This window comes from Mytilus trossulus, chromosome 11, assembly GCF_036588685.1.
Source record: "Mytilus trossulus isolate FHL-02 chromosome 11, PNRI_Mtr1.1.1.hap1, whole genome shotgun sequence".
NCBI lineage: Eukaryota > Metazoa > Mollusca > Bivalvia > Mytilida > Mytilidae > Mytilus > Mytilus trossulus.
Genome location: NC_086383.1, coordinates 69392337 through 69414099, shown reverse-complemented (window position 1 = coordinate 69414099; position 21763 = coordinate 69392337). Strand labels below are relative to the sequence as shown.

General features: G+C 33.5%; 1 long non-coding RNA gene across 1 annotated transcript in view; it reads right to left on the bottom strand.

Annotated features, from left to right (window-relative positions):
* Positions 1–256: 256 nt before the first annotated feature.
* The window catches only part of LOC134691497 (uncharacterized), a 32045-nt gene continuing 10538 nt past the window's right edge, over positions 257–21763 (bottom strand). Inside the window, exons 2-6 of the long non-coding RNA XR_010102153.1 lie at positions 11869–11934; positions 7421–7648; positions 4678–4760; positions 4417–4440; positions 257–342 (exon numbers count right to left, since the gene is read on the bottom strand). This is a non-coding gene — a long non-coding RNA (uncharacterized LOC134691497). The remainder of the gene's footprint in view (positions 343–4416; positions 4441–4677; positions 4761–7420; positions 7649–11868; positions 11935–21763) is intronic.

Sequence of the window (21763 nt, the reverse complement as noted above, 5' to 3'; positions counted from 1 at the left end):
GTTCTGAAGCAACTTGTTTTTTATTTTTTATACTTCTGTTATTATAGTTCTAAAGTAAATTGTTGTCGTGTGTTTATGTACAATATTCAACATTTTGAAGTTACTTGTAGTTTTCACTGTTTCACTGTGCTTTAATTTTAAGTTACATTTAGTTTTGTGTCTTTTTTTTGTTCATGTACCATAAAATGCTGTATCTTCAAATGATTTTTCTATGAATTATTAAAATAAGGTAGTTTTGAATGTGACTATTTTACTTACATCTCGATTATCAATGTCTGCACCATTCTGTAGGCTTAATTTTAAGGCTTCTATATCTCCATCCCTAGCAGCTGTAGTTAGTTTCTGTAAGTATAACATAGAAATTACATTTAATCTTGATAATCAATGTCTGCACCATTCTGTAGACATAATTTTAAGGCTTCTATAAAATGTATATCTCTATTCCCAGCAGCTGTAGTAAGTTTCTGTCAAAAAACAGACAGAGAGGAATTCTTTAAATATCATATAATTGTTGGGAATTTGCATTTTATATTATCAAGAAAAACACCAAGAGTGCACACACTGAAATGTCTCGCCTTCTTTACTAATCATTGATATTATGTTGATAGTCCTAAATAAAAAGCTTTATCACAACTGTCACATAAACTTAACATTAACCAAGAAAACTAAACATTGACCAACGAACCATGAAAATGAGGTCAAGGCATGTACAGCTAACAATTCTTCCAAACAACAGATATAGTTGACCTATTGGTTATAGTCTAAGAAAACCAGACCAAAACACAACCAGATGCTCCGCAGGGCGTAGCTTTATACGACCGCAGAGGTTGAACCCTGAACGGTTGGGGCAAGTATGGACACAACATTCAAGCTGGATTCCGCTCTAAATTTGGATTGTGATTAAATAGTTGACACAGCATAGGTTTCTGACACAGAATGAATGTATTCAAATGAACTTAAAATTTTTGTTTTCTCTTAGAGCAATTCACTATGCTGTTGAATATTAATCCTCTCAAAAAAATGTTTGAAGAAATTTTCTTTTTATTTATGAAATTTCAAATGAGAAAAATTGAACCCAATTTTTTAATCACATCCCCCTTTCCCTTATTCCAAAACTAATTTCAATTAAAATATTCTAATGGAGTTTGCAACAATTACTACTCATTTAAATACATCATAAAATATTAAGATGTAAAAAAACTACTTGTTATCACTGAATGGTAAAGATTATTTAAATTTATCAGTTGGTAGTAAAAAGTGAATATACATTGTATATTGTATATAACAAAGATTTAAGTTGATTCTGGACAAAGAAAGATAACTCCAATTAAAAAAAAATTCTTGCAGATATTTCTTGCTTACTATACTGGACAAAGAAAGATAACTCTTAATTAAAAAAAAATTTGCTATTTCACAATATTGTGAAATTAGATATTTCTTGCCATTGCACAATACTGTGCAATTGAAAAGACTTGCTATTGCACAATACTTAATATAATAATTTTAGATCCTGATTTGGACCAACTTGAAAACTGGGCCCATAATCAAAAATCTAAGTACATGTTTAGATTCAGCATATCAAAGAGGTCCAAGAATTTAATTTTTGTTAAAATCAAACTTAGTTTAATTTTGGACCCCATGCACTTTAATTTAGACCAATTTTAAAACTGGATCAAAAATTAAGAATCTACATACACAGTTAGATTTGGCATATCAAAGAACCCCAATTATTCAATTTTTGATGAAATCAAACAATGTTTAATTTTGGACCTCGATTTGGGCCAACTTGAAAACTGGGCCAATAATCAAAAATCTAAGTACATTTTTAGATTCAGCATATCAAAGAACCCCAAGGTTTCAATTTTTGTTAAAATCAAACTAAGTTTAATTTTGGACCCTTTGGACCTTAATGTAGACCATTTTGAAAACGGGACCAAAAATTAAGAATCTACATACACAGTTAGATTCGGCATATTAAAGAACCCCAATTATTCAATTTTGATGAAATCAAACAAAGTTTAATTTTGGACCCTTTGGGCCCCTTTTTCCTTAACTGTTGGGACCAAAACTCCCAAAATCAATACCAACCTTCCTTTTATAGTCATAAACCTTGTGTTTAAATTTCATAGATTTCTATTTACTAATACTAACCCTATGGTGCGAAAACCAAGAAAAATGCTTATTTGGGTCCCTTTTTGGCCCCTAATTCCTAAACTGTTGGGACCGAAACTCCCAAAATCAATACCAACCTTCCTTTTGTGGTCATAAACATTGTGTTTAAATTTCATTGATTTCTATTTACTTTAACTAAAGTTATTGTGCGAAAACCAAGAATAATGCTTATTTGGGCCCTTTTTTGGCCCCTAATTCCTTAACTGTTGAAACCAAAACTCCCAAAATCAATCCCAACCTTTCTTTTGTGGTCATAAACCTTGTGTCAAAATTTCATAGATTTCTATTAATTTAAACTAAGTTATAGTGCGAAAACCAAGAAAATGCTTATTTGGGCCCTTTTTGGCCCCTTACTCCTAAAATGTTGGGACCAAAACTCCCAAAATCAATACCAGCCTTCCTTTTATGGTCATAAACCTTGTGTTAAAATTTCATAGATTTCTATTCACTTTTACTAAAGTTAGAGTGCGAAAACTTAAAGTATTCGGACGACGACGCCAACGTGATAGCAATATACTACGAAAATTTTTTTTAAATTTGCGGTCGTATAAAAACTTAACACTAAGCAATGAACCGTGAAAATGAGGTCAAGGTCAAATAAAACCTGTGCGATTGACATATACATCAAAGAATATTTCCATACAGCAAATATAGTTGACATATATTGCATAAATATTAAATAAAAAGACCAAAACTCAAAAACTGAACTTTGACCACTGAACCATGAAAATGAGGTCACGGTCAGATGACACCTGCCAGCTAGACATCTACACCTTACAATCATTCATACACCAAATATGGTAGACCTATTGCATACAGTATAAGAAAAACAGACCAAAACACAAAAACCTTACTGTAACCACTGAACCATGAGGTCAGATAACACCTGTCAGTTGGAAATATACACTTTACAGTCCTTCCATACACTGAATATATACTAGATCTATTGCTTATAGTATCTAAGATATGGACCTGACCACCAAAACTTAACCTTGTTCACTGATTCATGAAATGAGGTCGAGGTCAAGTGAAAACTGTCTAACGGGCATGAAGACCTTGTAAGGTACACACATACCAAATATAGTAATCCTATTAATTCTAATAAGAGAGAATTTAACATTACAAAAAACATTTTTTTCAAGTAGTCACTGAACCATGGAAATGAGGTCAAGGACATTGGACATGTGACTGACGGAAACTTCATAACATTAGGCATCTATATACAAAGTATGAAGCATCCAGGTCTTCAACCTTCTAAAATATGAAGCTTTTAAGACATTAGCCGCCGTCGGATCACTATCCCTATGTCGAGCTTTCTGCGAATTAAGTCGCAGGCTCGACAAAAATTGTTAACCTTCAAAAAATTATTTTTTTATAGAATCATGAACTAGATTTGGCATATCCTTGATTTTTCTTTCTTGTAGTGTTTTCTGGACTTTGACCTTTGTCCTTTTAAAGACATGTAATACACTTAGTCCTTTAGTTGCCCCTACTTTTGTCCTTTTGGAGACATGTAGTTGTGTTTCATTCACTTAGTCCTTTAATTGCCTTTTGAAGACATGTAATTGTGTTTCATTCACTTAGTCCTTTGATTGCCTTTTGAAGACATGTAATTGTGTTTCATTCACTTAGTCCTTTAATTGCCTTTTGAAGACATGTAATTGTGTTTCATTCACTTAGTCCTTTAATTGCCCCTTGGTACTGACTCATCCTTTTTTATATCAACTAGTAGAAATCTCTCTATTAACTTACATAAAGAGATACATATATAAATGTATGTAGACTGAATAAATGTAGATGTGGGATATAATAAAGCAATGAGACTGTAACCTAACAAGACAAAAAGTGTGTTGTATCAGTCGGCTCTTTATACCATAAAATAGATTGGTCTTATTCAACTCACATGAACTTAACAATGGCAAGGGGAGATAACTTCTGTATTATTTTTTTTTATGTAGAAAAATTGTCCCAATATTTTTTTCAAATAACTCTACAGACCTACTTAGAGTTACAAATAAACAAGGATTATGAAGGTACTACATAAGTAATACACTATCTCCCACCACTCACTTTTAGAATCTTTTTTTCACCTTCCACCTTGCTTTGTCCCAGTTTTGTATTTTTTTGTTTTTGGAATTAGTTTGGTAGTTCACTTAGAATTCTACTAGTTTTTACTTGTATCTAATTGTACACTAATGGGGAACAAAACTACAAATGACAAGAAGACTATTAAGTAAATCTTACCTCATTCCAACTTTCCATTATAGCCTAAAAATAGAAAAGTAAAGTTATATTTAATATATACTGTTGAGTTTTAATTGAGGTATTTGTGTTATTGTCAATTGAAAAAAACATGATCACTAAAAAATACTGACCTAATATTTCTATCTTCTTATTTCATTCAAATAATATATAATAGCATTGAAACAGTCATTTATCTCAACTTTTCTGCACTATTTAAAGTTAATGAACTGAACTCAAAACCTTAAAAATCTAATCACATACCTGAATGAGGTACAAATGACTTCTACAAGCAGGATGTGACTCTTTCCATCAAACACCAGAACATGTATTGCACTTTCCCAGATCTAAAAATTTCAAGTTTTATTTACCAGCATTAAGACACACATAAAGAACAATATTAAATATCATATTGCAGCTTCTCAAAACACTGTCTACGATCAACTATTCCAGTCACATTAAATTCAATCATTTCTGTATGTGCCTGTCCACAGCCAGGACCTATAACGTAGCGGATGTAATTAGAAGTTGTGTACCATATTTGTTTTTCCTTCATTGTTGTAGTACAAAGTAGGCTGTTGATTTTTTTTTCTTTTGAAATGTTTCACATTTTATCATACCATGTCTTTTTATAGATGATTATATGGTATGGGTTTTGGCTTTTGCTCATTGTTGAAGGCTATTGGACGACCTGTAATTGTTTATATCTTGGTCCTATGGTCTAGGAATAATTGTATCATTGTTAATCATACCACACCTCCTTAAGGTAACTTCAAACTAGACAAATAGACTTGTGTCGCTGCATGCAAGTGATAGGCCATTTCTGGAATCATGTCTTTCACCAGAAAATATCCTCAATTTCGCACCCTTTTGTGACATCATTTACCAGATAGAAGGTGGGCCTGTATCCCTGCTCTATTAAAGTTTCAAGCATTTTCAGAATCGTCATTCTGCAGAGTAGTTTAGAAATAATTTATTTTCCGTAAGTACGCAATCTTAGTTCCCATACCACTTAAGGGAGGGTCACCAACTCATTAAATTTTAATTTTCCAAATATTTTGTGCAATATACGATCAAACTTTTTCACCCGTTCGCTCAACATGTGTTGGAAGTGACGATGCCTACATTTTAGTTATGTGGTGATGGAAGTCATATGACAGATTCAACTAACTACAGTATCCCGGAACTGGCCTATTGAGGCAACATATTCACTGAGGCATAAATGATCACTCCCTTACATCATTAATTATAAAGCCAAGAAAACTTTCATGAACATTTTCTTTGTACAATGCACAACAGAAACTACAAGAATTTGTACATAGTCATCATAGTACATGGATGCCCCACTAACACTATCATTTTCTATGTTCAGTGGACTGTGAAATTGGGGTCAAAACTCATAGGGAACATGTGTAAGAAGTTTCAAGTTGATAGGACTTCAACTTCATCAAAAAATAGCTTGACAAAAAGCTTTAACCTGAAGTGGAGCAGACACATTTTCTATGTTCAGTGGACCGTGAAATGGATTCAGCTCTAAATTTGGATTGTGATTAAATAGTTGACACAGCATAGGTTTCTGACACAGAATGAATGTGGTCTAATGAACTTTAAATATTTTTTTTGCCTTTGAGCAATTAACTATGCTGTTGAATATTAATCCTCTCAAAAAAATGTTTGAAGAAATTTTCTTTTTATTTATGAAATCTGAAATGAGAAAAATTTAATCCCCCCCCCCCATTTTTTTTTCACATCCCCCTTTCTCTTTTCCCAAAACTAATCTCAATTCAAATTTCTAATGGAGTTTGCAACAACAACTACTCATTTAAATACATCATAAAATATTAAAATGTAAAATAAAGTGCTTGTTATCACTGAATGGTAAAGATTGTTTTAATTTATCAGTTGGTAGTTAAAGTGAATATACATTGTATATTGTATAAAACAATGATTTAAGTTGATTCAACTACTATTTTGGACAAAGAAAGATAACTCCAATTGAAAATTTCTTGCTATTGCATAATATTGTGCAATTAGATATTTCTTGCTATTGCACACTACTGTGCAATTGAAAATATTTGCTATTGCACAATACTGTGCAATTGAAGATTTCGTGCTATTGCGCAATACTGTGCAATTGAAAATATCTTGCTATTGCACAATACTGTGCAATTGAAGATTTCTTGCTATTGCTGAATACTGTGCAATTGAAAATTTCTTGCTATTGCACAATACTTAATATAATAATTTTGGATCCTGATTTGAACCAACTTGAAAACTGGCCCATAATCAAAAATCAAAGTACATGTTTAGATTCAGCATATCAAAAAAGCCCAAGAATTCAATTTTTGTTAAAATCAAACTTAGTTTAATTTTGGACCCTTTGGACTTTAATGTAGACCAATTTGAAAACGGGACCAAAAAATTAAGAATCTACATACACAGTTAGATTTGGCATATCAAAGAACCCCAATTATTCAATTTTTGATAAATTCAAACAAAGTTTAATTTTGGACCCTGATTTGGACCAACTTGAAAACTGGTCCAATAATCAAAAATCTAAGTACATTTTTAGATTCAGCATATCAAAGAACCCCAAGGATTCATTTTTTGTTAAAATCAAACTAAGTTTAATTTTGGACCCTTTGGACCTTAATGTAGACCAATTTGAAAACTGGACCAAAAATTAAGAATCTACATACACAGTTAGATTCGGCATATCAAAGAACCCCAATTATTCAATTTTTGATGAAATCAAACAAAGTTAAATTTTGGACCCTTTGGGCCCCTAATTCCTAAACTGTTGGGACCAAAACTCCCAAAATCAAACCCAACCTTTCTTTTATGGTCATAAACCTTCATTAAAATAAAAACCTTGTCATATGAGGTTATTTTTGATTTGTTGACTATATATTGACCTGTATTCTTACTTTGTTGGGTTGCTGTCTCATTGACATATATCTCACTTAGTAATATGATCCTATATAGTTCACATATAATGTACACTTACCTATAATAACTTTACTGGACAAGGATCACATTGACTGGACAAGGATCTCATTGACTGGACAAGTATCACATTGACTGGACAAGGATCACATTGACTGCATGGACAAGGATCACATTGACTGCATGGACAAGGATCACATTGACTGAACAAGGATCACATTGACTGGACAAGGATCACATTGACTGGATCACATTGACTGGACAAGGATCACATTGACTGGACAAGGATCTACAAAATACAAATAATCGAAGTTCAAACTAAAGGTGTCACACTACCAATTACTCCCTCAAATTTAGAACGTATGTGAAAGTAGGCCTACTCGGACAAAAAATAGTGCATTTGATGTCATTGTTTACTTTTACTACCCAACAAATTTGCAGAAATGAAACTTTTGGTGAAAGAAAAATATATTAAGACCATTTTGAGCCCAAATTTACTTGTCTATGAGTTTACATTAAAAATTGAGGATTAATGCGCTCCATAGTATACTAATTTAAGATTTCAAGAATACCAGGGGTTATTTTTAGTGGTACATCCATTCGGAAGGTCTCTTCTTTCTTATATGGCTTTAAAGGTATGCTGAAAATTGGCATGACGAAAGGTGATACCTGTACGATTCAGGACATACCTGGTTTGTAAGAGGTTAAACTTAAGATAAAAAATTTAGAAAGCTATGAAAATTGCAAAATTTGGTTGTACAGATAGGGACTTTTAATTGGTGGTCTGACACCTTTAAGCAAAATGCGGTGAAACATCAAAATCAGAAAACAATTGTTTTTTTTTGTCTTAACTGATCATTTGAGATAATAGTAGCCACATTTCAATCTTTTTGGTGCAAAATGTCACATATTGCAAATTTTGAGTTTGTGCTATTTTTAGCTTTTCCCACCCTGACAATATGCTTTTATATAAAAAATGTCCTAAATAATGTTATAAATGCACAGAAAGTTATTCTGTGGTGTTAAACATTGAAACATAGGTTGTTTACTACCCCCAAACAAATTTTGTCATGCAGATTTAATGAAATTATTTGATTTTTACCCCTTATATCATTGCGTCATAATATGTACTTGGCAGATAGCATAGCCTAATGTAAACACTGCAGAAACTCACAAAAGTACCATTTATTATTCCAAATGAAATTTTATACCTTAAATTTATTAACTGATGTAAATAAACACAGTTAAATGACCATGACTGCACTTTTGATCAATTTGTAGTACTTTACTGACACCAGATGAAAAAAAGGGGAGTCAATATTCCTCGACACTTCAATACCTTGGATTTTTTACTAAATTCATTGCAAAAATTGTGGAAAGTCTTGAAAGTAGTAAAACAAACAAGGAAAAAACAGCAAACACTGATCTTGATATTGAAAGTTTATGTTCCTGTAGCCCAAAATGAAATTTTCAAGTATTTTCTATCAAAGTCATACATTACAGTCAGTTTAAATTGAGCTGTGAAATTTTAATATAAGTCGCATAATGCTCAGATAGGCTGTTTTTAACTACAAATTGACTAAGGATTAAGAATAAAGCAAAATAAAAGATTTCTAATCAACTTTTTTGTCTCTTTAGGTGTCACACCACCAATTATTCCCTCAAATTTAGAACGTATGTGAAAGTAGGTCTACTCGGACAAAAAATAGTGCATTTGATGTCATTGTTTACTTAAACTACCCAACAAATTTGCAGAAATGAAACTTTTGGTGAAAGAGAAATATATTAAGACCATTTTGAGCCCAAATTTACTTGTCTATGAGTTGACATTAAAAATTGAGGATTAATGCGCTCCATAGTATACTAATTTAAGATTTCAAGAAAACCAGGGGTTATTTTTAGTGGTACATCCATTCGGAAGGTCTCTTCTTTCTTATATGGCTTTAAAGGTATGCTGAAAATTGGCATGACGAAAGGTGATACCTGTACGATTCAGGACATACCTGGTTTGTAAGAGGTTAAACTTAAGATAAAAAATTTAGAAAGCTATGAAAATTGCAAAATTTGGTTGTACAGATAGGGACTTTTAATTGGTGGTCTGACACCTTTGACAAGGCTAAAAAGAAAACACCAACAAACAACAGTACACAAAACACAAAATAAACAAGCATTCTGACATTATTGCATGGCATACATAGTCCCCTAGGACCCCTACCAATTAAAAAATCATTGTACTGGAACAAAATGTTAACTTGATCTATAACTTGTCATGGTTTAAACTATATAACAAAGACAAGTCAATATCTTCAAGCATGCATGACGACTCAAAGTGTGGAAAACTGATTATGTAAGCAAATTTTCGAAGATCAAGGACCATAACTCTGCACAAAACCATCAGACCGGAACAAAATTTGAGTTTGATCTATAAGTTTGATGATAAAACTATAGACCAATTATCAAATCAATATCTTCAAGTATGACGAAACAAAGTGAGGAAAACTGATTATTTAAGTGAATTTTCAAAGTCCAAGGACCATAACTCTGCACAAAACCATCAGACCAGAACTTAATTCGAACTTGATCTGTAACATGTCATTATGAAGCAATAAACCAAATATTAAATCAATATCTTCAAGCACAAAGAAAACAAGCATGGCAATACATAGTCCCCTACCGGTTAAAAAAATCATTGTAATGGAACGAAATTCTAACTTGATCTATAACTTGTCATGGTGTAAACTACATAAAATAACAAACAAACCTACCACTTAATTCTTCAAACAATTTACTAAAGAGAAGGGAAAAAATCCAAAATGTCATTTATCTTAATACAATGTCTTTTAAAAAATGAGTTATTTCCCTTTGAACAAAAATCTAGTAATTAATAAGTATTTCATCAAAAATATAATTCTAGGGAAAGTTAATAAAAAATGAGTACGTATTTCCCTTTGAACAGAAATCTATTAATTAATAAGTATTTCATCAAAAATTTAATTCTAGGGAAAGGGCTTTAACTGAACAAGGAGAAAAGCTAAAATCAAACTTGACCTGTAACTTGTCATAATAAAACAATACACCAAATATCAAATCAATATCTTCAAGCATGAAGAAAAAAGTCTGGAAACTTATTTGCCGGACTGACAGACAGATGGACAGACAGACAGACGAACAGAGTGCAAACCTAAAGTTTCCTTCGACTTCGTCAGTAGGGGACTAATAAACAGCTGCGCCACGAGCGCATGATATGCCCGTCGTCTTGTGAAAAAAAACATTAAAAAATGTTTGGAATAACGCGAGGGTTGTTCAGGAAGTCATGCTAGGTATATCTTGACTCATTCCTTATTCCTGCTCAATAGGAAGTTTATATAAGAGACAGAAAAAAAATTGCTCACAACATGTTTTATATGTTTTTTACCAAAAAGCTCAATAAAAATTCAATTACTCAAAAATAAAATAAAGAATCATCACAAAAAAGTATACAGATCTTCAGATTAATATAACTAAGACATGTAAAAAGTGTGTAAAGATTTAAGCAATAATCATAAATCGTTTTTGAGATACGGTACGACATGTGAAAAAAACACACCCCTGTTTTAGTTACAAAGTCCCGTAACTGAAAAAGTTTTAATCTTATTTTCGCCAAAAAGTATACAGATCGTTTGATCATCATAAGAAACAACTATGTTAATTTTAATGAAATTTGGATAAATTGTTCTCAAGAAATGGTGCGACATGGTCAGACGGATGCCAGACATTAGTATACTATAATACGTCCCGTCAAAATTTTGACGAGCATATAAAACCTGGAAAACTGATTTGCTGGTCTGACGGATGGACAGACAGACAGACATAGACAGACAGACATAGACAGACAGACATAGACAGACAGACAGACTGACGGAGTGCAAACCTAAAGTCCCCTTCGACTTTGTCGGTAGAAAAATAAAAACCTTAAGACTGAGCAACACAAACCCCACCAAAAGTTTGTGGTGATCTCAGGTGCTCAGGAACGGTAAGCAGATCATTCTCCAAATGTGGCACTTGTGTTGCTCATGAATGTAAGTACAAACCCACTGATAGGTCTATAATTTAAAGATGCTTGTCAATGGTTGAATACAATTTTGACCTCTTTCATTGAATGGTTGCTGTCCCATTAACATAAATATCCCAAGTTCACTTCATAGTCGAAAACTCTTATTTTTTTAAGCAATTTACATTGTAATGATTGCAATGTTTTGTTAGACATGTTAGTTTGGTAATCATATAGTTGTGTCACATATTTTTTTGTTTTCCATATAAATACATGTATAACAAAAGTAGATGAGTGCAAAATGTTAATCCTGTTAGCTCTTTATTATCTCCCCTTTAAGCATTTTAACATTTTAATGAAACGTCTTGAAAAATTGGTTTATTTATACAATTATACATTTTAACATTGTTAATTGAATTTCATTTGATAAAATAAATAACATAACGATTCTATACAATTTGACTATAATATTCACTTACCTTTACTAAACGTGTATTAAAGCGACTGGACTTGAATCAAATAAAAACGAACAGTAGATCTTTAAACTGAAAATATAAAATAGCTCAATTACAGTTTCAAATGAATATCGGTTGAACCATTTCTGAATATATTATGTATATACTTTTTTAGCTTTTATCAAGTAACTTGTCATGAATGAAAGAGATATGACCTTCTGTATATAGTACCATACATAGCTCGGTGTAGGAGTTTTTAGGACAAATTCATAATAGCATGAAGGCCTGTTATTAGCAAGGCTGTCTAATGGGAGTTATTTTTGTGTCATGTCACTGTATTATTAGCCAGGCTGTCTAATGGGAGTTATTTTTGTGTCATGTCACTGCATTATTAGCCAGGCTGTCTAAATGTCTAATGGGAGTTATTTTTGTGTCACGTCACTGTATTGTAAGCCAGGCTGTCTAATGGGAGTTATGTTTGTGTCATGTCACTGTATTATTAGCCAGGCTGTCTAATGGGAGTTATTTTTGTGTCATGTCACTGCATTATTAGCCAGGCTGTCTAAATGTCTAATGGGAGTTATTTTTGTGTCACGTCACTGTATTGTAAGCCAGGCTGTCTAATGGGAGTTATGTTTGTGTCATGTCACTGTATTGTAAGCCAGGCTGTCTAATGGGAGTTATTTTTGTGTTATGTCACTGTATTATTAGCCAGGCTGTCTAATGGGAGTTATTTATGTGTTATGTCACTGTATTATTAGCCACGCTGTCTAATTGGAGTTATTTTTGTGTCATGTCACTGTATTATTAGCAAGGCTGTCTAATGGGAGTTATTTTTGTGTCACTTCACTGTATTATTAGCCAGGCTGTCTAACGGGAGTTATTATTGTGTCATGTAACTGTATTATTAGCCAGGCTGTCTAATGGGAGTTATTTATGTGTTATGTCACTGTTTTATTAGCCAGGCTGTCTAATGGGAGTTATTTATGTGTTATGTCACTGTATTATTAGCCAGGCTGTCTAAATGTCTAATATGAGTTATTTATGTTTCATGTCACTGTATTATTAACAAGGCTGTCTAATGGGAGTTATTTTTGTGTCACGTCACTGTATTATTAACAAGGCTGTCTAATGGGAGTTATTTTTGTGTCACGTCACTGTACTATTAGCCAGGCTGTCTAATATGAGTTATTTTTGTGTCACGTCACTGTATTATTAGCCAGGCTGTCTAATGGGAGTTATTTTTGTGTCACGTCACTGTATTATTAGCAAGGCTGTCTAACGGGAGTTATTTTTGTGTCACTTCACTGTATTATTAGCCAGGCTGTCTAATGGGAGTTATTTATGTGTTATGTCACTGTATTATTAGCCAGGCTGTCTAATGGGAGTTATTTTTGTGTCATGTCACTGTATTATTAGCAAGGCTGTCTAATGGGAGTTATTTTTGTGTCATGTCACTGTATTATTAGCCAGGCTGTCTAATAGGAGTTATTTTTGTGTCATGTCACTGTATTATTAGCATGGCTATCTAATTGGAGTTATTTTTGAGTCAGGTCACTGTATTATTAGCAAGGCTGTCTAATGGGAGTTATTTTTGTGTCACTTCACTGTATTATTAGCCAGGCTGTCTAACGGGAGTTATTTTTGTGTCATGTAACTGTATTATTAGCCAGGCTGTCTAATGGGAGTTATTTATGTGTTATGTCACTGTATTATTAGCCAGGCTGTCTAATGGGAGTTATTTATGTGTTATGTCACTGTATTATTAGCCAGGCTGTCTAATGGGAGTTATTTATGTGTTATGTCACTGTATTATTAGCCAGGCTGTCTAATGGGAGTTATTTATGTGTTATGTCACTGTATTATTAGCCAGGCTGTCTAAATGTCTAATATGAGTTATTTATGTGTCATGTCACTGTATTAACAAGGCTGTCTAATAGGAGTTATTTTTGTGTCACGTCACTGTATTATTACCCAGGCTGTCTAATGGGAGTTATTTTTGTGTCACTTCACTGTATTATTAGCCAGGCTGTCTAATGGGAGTTATTTTTGTGTCATGTCACTGTATTATTAGCAAGGCTGTCTAATGGGAGTTATTTTTGTGTCATGTCACTGTATTATTAGCCAGGCTGTCTAATAGGAGTTATTTTTGTGTCATGTCACTGTATTATTAGCATGGCTATCTAATTGGAGTTATTTTTGAGTCATGTCACTGTATTATTAGCAAGGCTGTCTAATGGGAGTTATTTTTGTGTCACTTCACTGTATTATTAGCCAGGCTGTCTGACGGGAGTTATTTTTGTGTCATGTAACTGTATTATTAGCCAGGCTGTCTAATGGGAGTTATTTAAGTGTTATGTCACTGTATTATTAGCCAGGCTGTCTAATGGGAGTTATTTATGTGTTATGTCACTGTATTATTAGCCAGGCTGTCTAATAGGAGTTATTTTTGTGTCACTTCACTGTATTATTAGCAAGGCTGTCTAATATGAGTTATTTATGTGTCATGTCACTGTATTAACAAGGCTGTCTAATTGGAGTTATGTTTGTGGCATGTCACTGTATTATTAGCCAGGCTCTCTAACGGGAGTTATTTTTGTGTCATGTAACTGTATTATTAGCCAGGCTGTCTAACGGGAGTTATTTATGTGTCATGTCACTGTATTATTAGCAAGGCTGTCTAATGGGAGTTATTTTTGTGTCACTTCACTGTATTATTAGCCAGGCTGTCTGACGGGAGTTATTTTTGTGTCATGTAACTGTATTATTAGCCAGGCTGTCTAATGGGAGTTATTTATGTGTTATGTCACTGTATTATTAGCAAGGCTGTCTAATGGGAGTTATTTATGTGTTATGTCACTGTATTATTAGCCAGGCTGTCTAATGGGAGTTATTTATGTGTTATGTCACTGTATTATTAGCCAGGCTGTCTAATATGAGTTATTTTTGTGTCATGTAACTGTATTATTAACAAGGCTGTCTAATGGGAGTTATTTATGTGTTATGTCACTGTATTATTAGCCAGGCTGTCTAATGGGAGTTATTTATGTGTTATGTCACTGTATTATTAGCCAGGCTGTCTAATAGGAGTTATTTTTGTGTCACTTCACTGTATTATTAGCAAGGCTGTCTAATATGAGTTATTTATGTGTCATGTCACTGTATTAACAAGGCTGTCTAATTGGAGTTATGTTTGTGGCATGTCACTGTATTATTAGCCAGGCTCTCTAACGGGAGTTATTTTTGTGTCATGTAACTGTATTATTAGCCAGGCTGTCTAACGGGAGTTATTTATGTGTCATGTCACTGTATTATTAGCAAGGCTGTCTAATGGGAGTTATTTTTGTGTCACTTCACTGTATTATTAGCCAGGCTGTCTAACGGGAGTTATTTTTGTGTCATGTAACTGTATTATTAGCCAGGCTGTCTAATAGGAGTTATTTTTGTGTCACGTCACTGTATTGTAAGCCAGGCTGTCTAATGGGAGTTATGTTTGTGTTATGTCACTGTATTATTAGCCAGGCTGTCCAATATGAGTTATTTATGTGTCATGTCACTGTATTAACAAGGCTGTCTAATGGGAGTTATTTATGTGTTATGTCACTGTATTGTAAGCCAGGCTGTCTAATGGGAGTTATTTTTGTGTCACGTCACTGTATTATTAGCCAGGCTGTCTAACGGGAGTTATTTTTGTGTCATGTAACTGTATTATTAGCCAGGCTGTCTAATGGGAGTTATTTATGTGTTATGTCACTGTATTATTAGCCAGGCTGTCTAATTGGAGTTATTTTTGTGTCATGTCACTGTATTATTAGCAAGGCTGTCTAATGGGAGTTATTTTTGTGTCACTTCACTGTATTATTAGCCAGGCTGTCTAACGGGAGTTATTTTTGTGTCATGTAACTGTATTATTAGCCATTCTGTCTAATGGGAGTTATTTATGTGTTATGTCACTGTATTATTAGCCAGGCTGTCTAATGGGAGTTATTTATGTGTTATGTCACTGTATTATTAGCCAGGCTGTCTAAATGTCTAATATGAGTTATTTATGTGTCATGTCACTGTATTATTAACAAGGCTGTCTAATGGGAGTTATTTTTGTGTCACGTCACTGTATTATTAACAAGGCTGTCTAATGGGAGTTATTTTTGTGTCGCGTCACTGTACTATTAGCCAGGCTGTCTAATATGAGTTATTTTTGTGTCACGTCACTGTATTATTAGCCAGGCTGTCTAATGGGAGTTATTTTTGTGTCACGTCACTGTATTATTAGCAAGGCTGTCTAACGGGAGTTATTTTTGTGTCACTTCACTGTATTATTAGCCAGGCTATCTAATTGGAGTTATTTTTGAGTCATGTCACTGTATTATTAGCAAGGCTGTCTAATGGGAGTTATTTTTGTGTCACTTCACTGTATTATTAGCCAGGCTGTCTAACGGGAGTTATTTTTGTGTCATGTAACTGTATTATTAGCCAGGCTGTCTAATGGGAGTTATTTATGTGTTATGTCACTGTATTATTAGCCAGGCTGTCTAATGGGAGTTATTTATGTGTTATGTCACTGTATTATTAGCCAGGCTGTCTAAATGTCTAATATGAGTTATTTATGTGTCATGTCACTGTATTATTAACAAGGCTGTCAAATGGGAGTTATTTTTGTGTCACGTCACTGTATTATTAACAAGGCTGTCTAAATGTCTAATATGAGTTATTTATGTGTCATGTCACTGTATTATTAACAAGGCTGTCTAATGGGAGTTATTTTTGTGTCACGTCACTGTATTATTAACAAGGCTGTCTAATGGGAGTTATTTTTGTGTCACGTCACTGTACTATTAGCCAGGCTGTCTAATAGGAGTTATTTTTGTGTCACGTCACTGTATTATTAGCCAGGCTGTCTAATGGGAGTTATTTTTGTGTCACGTCACTGTATTATTAGCAAGGCTGTCTAATGGGAGTTATCTTTGTGTCACTTCACTGTATTATTAGCCAGGCTGTCTAATGGGAGTCATTTTTGTGTCATGTCACTGTATTATTAGCCAGGCTGTCTAATATGAGTTATTTATGTGTTATGTCACTGTATTATTAACAAGGCTGTCTAATTGGAGTTATTTCTGTGTCAAGTCACTGTATTATTAACAAGGCTGTCTAAATGTCTAATGGGAGTTATTTTTGTGTCATGTCACTGTATTATTAGCCAGGCTGTCTAAATGTCTAATTGGAGTTATTCTTGTGTCATGTCACTGTATTATTAACAAGGCTGTCTAATATGAGTTATTTATGTGTCATGTCACTGTATTATTAACAAGGCTGTCTAATGGGAGTTATTTTTGTGTCATGTCACGGTATTATTAGCAAGGCTGTCTAATGGGAGTTATTTTTGTGTCATGTCACTGCATTATTAGCCAGGCTGTCTAATGGGAGTTTTTTTTGTGTCATATCACTGTTTTATTAGCCAGGCTGTCTAATGGGAGTTATTTTTGTGTCATGTCACGGTATTATTAGCAAGGCTGTCTAATGGGAGTTATGTTTGTGTCATGTCACTGCATTATTAGCCAGGCTGTCTAATGGGAGTTATTTTTGTGTCATGTCACTGTATTATTAGCCAGGCTGTCTAATGGGAGTTTTTTTTGTGTCATGTCACTGTATCATTAGCCAGGCTGTCTAATGGGAGTTATTTTTGTGTTGTGTCACTGTATTATGAGCAAGACTGTATAATGGGAGTTATGTTTGTGTCATGTCACTGTATTATGAGCCAGGCTGTCTAATGGGACTTATGTTTGTGGCATGTCACTGCATTATTAGCCAGGCTGTCTAATGTGAGTTATTTTTGTGTCATGTCACGGGATTATTAGCAAGGCTGTCTAATGGGAGTTATTTTTGTGTCACGTCACTGTATTATTAGCCAGGCTGTCTAATGGGAGTTTTTTTTGTGTCATGTCACTGTATTATTAGCCAGGCTCTCTAATGGGAGTTATTTTTGTGTCATGTCAAGGTATTATTAGCAAGGCTGTCTAATGGGGTTTATTTTTGTGTCATGTCACTGCATTATTAGCCAGGCTGTCTAATGGGAGTTTTTTTTGTGTCATATCACTGTTTTATTAGCCAGGCTGTCTAATGGGAGTTATTTTTGTGTCATGTCACGGTATTATTAGCAAGGCTGTCTAATGGGAGTAATGTTTGTGTCATGTCACTGCATTATTAGCCAGGCTGTCTAATGGGAGTTATTTTTGTGTCATATCACTGTTTTTTTAGCCAGGCTGTCTAATGGGAGTTATTTTTGTGTCATGTCACGGTATTATTAGCCAGGCTGTCTAATGGGAGTTATTTTTGTGTCATGTCACTGCATTATTAGCCAGGCTGTCTAATGGGAGTTATTTTTGTGTCATGTCACTGTATTATTAGCCAGGCTGTCTAATGGGAGTTTTGTTTGTGTCATGTCACTGCATTATTAGCCAGGCTGTCTAATGGGAGTTACAATGTATTTTTGTGTCATGTCACTGTATCATTAGCCAGGCTGTCTAATGGGAGTTATGTTTGTGTCATGTCATTGCCTTATTAGCAAGGCTGTCTAATGGGAGTTATTTTTGTGTCATGTCACTGTATTATGAGCAAGACTGTCTAATGGGAGTTATGTTTGTGTCATGTCATTGCATTATTAGCAAGGCTGTCTAATGGGAGTTATTTTTGTGTCATGTCACTGAATTATTAGCCAGGCTGTCTAATTGGAGTTATGTTTGTGTCATGTCATTGCATTATTAGCAAGGCTGTCTAATGGGAGTTATTTTTGTGTCATGTCACTGAATTATTAGCCAGGCTGTCTAATTGGAGTTATTTTTGTGTCATGTCACTGTATCATTAGCCAGGCTGTCTAATGGGAGTTATTTTTTGTGTCATATCACTGTTTTATTAGCCAGGCTGTCTAATGGGAGTTATTTTTGTGTCATGTCACGGTATTATTAGCCAGGCTGTCTAATGGGAGTTATTTTTGTGTCATGTCACTGCATTATTAGCCAGGCTGTCTAAATGTCTAATGGGAGTTATTTTTGTGTCATGTCACTGTATTATTAGCCAGGCTGTCTAATGGGAGTTATGTTTGTGTCATGTCACTGCATTATTAGCCAGGCTGTCTAATGGGAGTTACAATGTATTTTTGTGTCATGTCACTGTATCATTAGCCAGGCTGTCTAATGGGAGTTATGTTTGTGTCATGTCATTGCCTTATTAGCAAGGCTGTCTAATGGGAGTTATGTTTGTGTCATGTCACTGTATTATTAGCCAGGCTGTCTAATGGGAGTTATGTTTGTGTCATGTCATTGCATTATTAGCAAGGCTGTCTAATGGGAGTTATTTTTGTGTCATGTCACTGAATTATTAGCCAGGCTGTCTAATTGGAGTTATTTTTGTGTCATGTCACTGTATCATTAGCCAGGCTGTCTAATGGGAGTTATTTTTGTGTCATGTCACTGTATTATTAGCCAGGCTGTCTAATGGGAGTTATTTTTGTGTCATGTCACTGTATCATTAGCCAGGCTGTCTAATGGGAGTTATTTTTGTGTCATGTCACTTTGTTATTAGCCAGGCTATCTAATGGGAGTTATTTTTGTGCCATGTCACTGTATCTATAAATCAGGCTCATATAACCAGCTGATAATTCTTTTACACAAAAGTGATGATGTATCTGATGATGGGGTCCATCCATATGTTCTGATGGTTTGCACCCAAAACACATTCGCACCCCCACACGTTCGCCCCTTGGCTACGTTCGCACCTTTTTTTATTCAAATGCTGGTTGAATTAGATTTTTTTTAGATACATATATATCAAAATATTTATATATTTTAATGAATAAAAATTGTGAATTTTTTTAATGAAATATATTTTTTGACTGTGATTAGATGATTAATAGTCAGAGGTACTACTTATAAAGTAATTTTTATTTACTTGAGGAAGTTAAAATAAATATACGCATATACAATAATTTGTAGGATACTTGTACAAGTGAATTTTAGTTACTTGTACATGTATATGAATAGGTAAAAAAAATGGCTTAGTTATGTCCCTTAGACATTCAGAATTTTTTACTTGTTTACAAATACAAATAAATACAAATATTTTATTGGCACAAACACAATTACAGTGAATACAGCATTAGTAGTTCAATATGTTATAATTAAGAAGCTAAAATCTATTCACCAGACATTTATATATGGACCATAATTTGCTATTGGGCTCCGTTTCCTATAACTATAGAAAAGTGATAAAATGTGAATTACTGTAAGAAAAGTTGTAACTACATCTAAAGATGCCATTGTTTTTATCAACATACAAGTGTATGTTTCTCTTCCCTAGAAAAAAATTGAAATATACGAATTTCAAAGATTCTACAACCGTATTTTTGTGTCGTTTCACGCGTTACTTTTTGCTTCCGAAGAGCATAACGCTGACTGATTTATAGATAATCGTCACCGGCAAATTCGTAACTTTTGCTTTCAAATAACAAAGAACATCGACCAATAAGAATAGTGAGAAGAAAATGCAGAGAACTTATTTATGTATTTATGTAGCAGATGTAAGAACAGTGGCGTGACTTTTGTGTCCGATTTCGTAACGCAAATTTAAGATGATGTAATCAGCTTTGTTGTAATAGAATTCTTAAAAACAATATGCAAATATGAACTCTCGCGAGGTAAATCAGAAATGATTAAAATTCTTGTTTTGATCTTCGTAATAATTAAGTAAGAAAATGACGTTATCGTTATGCGTTACATTTCACACGAAACAGAAGTCCAGTTATTTATTAAAACTGTTTTTGTCCTTAAGTTCTAATCATTTCTGGTCATACGTGAAACATGTGACTAACATGTGATCACGCCATTACGGCCGGATGTACGAAATACTAGGTCTAAACATTGTTTTTGTTTCCAACGGGATGTTAGCAAACATAATCTGTAGACGTGTTTCGTCTTGTTAAAAAGAGGAAAATACAATTTTTAACATGTTTAAAGAGATTGCGCCGGGGGTCTATTATTTTTCCTATGTGCATAATGTTACATACGATCTTGTGTGAAAATAAATGCCTAATGACTTGACAAAATCGATTTCAAATTTGACCGACGTTTAAACACACTACGTTTCCCAATAACAATGTAAAGGGTCCTTGGAAAATTCAATCAAAATTACGTCTCTTATCATGGTGCCGATGTTCGTTGGATTGATTTTGCTTCAGCAGTAAATATTACTGGATATTTTAGGTGAATAAAGATAATTAAATGAAAAATGCATGTTAATATACCGTTACACTTGGAATGTACAAAGTTGGTAACTTTGTCACAATTTATAATTATTTTTTTCTATTCATGTTCTGCAAACACTTTTCAGAAACGCAATAAACTTGTCAAAGGTAGTAAACTTTTACCAGGCATGACTTGAAAGGAAGTACTTTATTGATTTTAGCCCACTTAAGTAGGTTAAAATGTGGAAACCATGTAGATTGTGTACAGGTCACAAATATCACATGGTGCCTATTTTAAAGATTTAAATTCAAAGTTAAAAGTTTTTTTCTTTACTGGATTTAAAGAATTTTACATTGCCAATGATTTGGAATAAATTTTATATGTATAACTGGAATTTCAAAACCAAATATAAATATATTTTTTTGGCCAAAACATAAGATACAACGATTATGGTATCCTGTATCAATGAAGAAAATATGGAAAATTCTGAATAAATTGTACTAATTGTTTTCAAAACAAGCACATATTTAGGAGTTTTATAATACTGTTACATTTAAGATGGATTTTAAGAAAAAGTATACTGTTCAGATTATTTTAAGCAGATTTTGCAATAAAATAAAACTAAAACAAGAGGCTCTCAAGAGCCTGAATCGCTCACCTTAATTTTTTTGGTTAAATCTCTC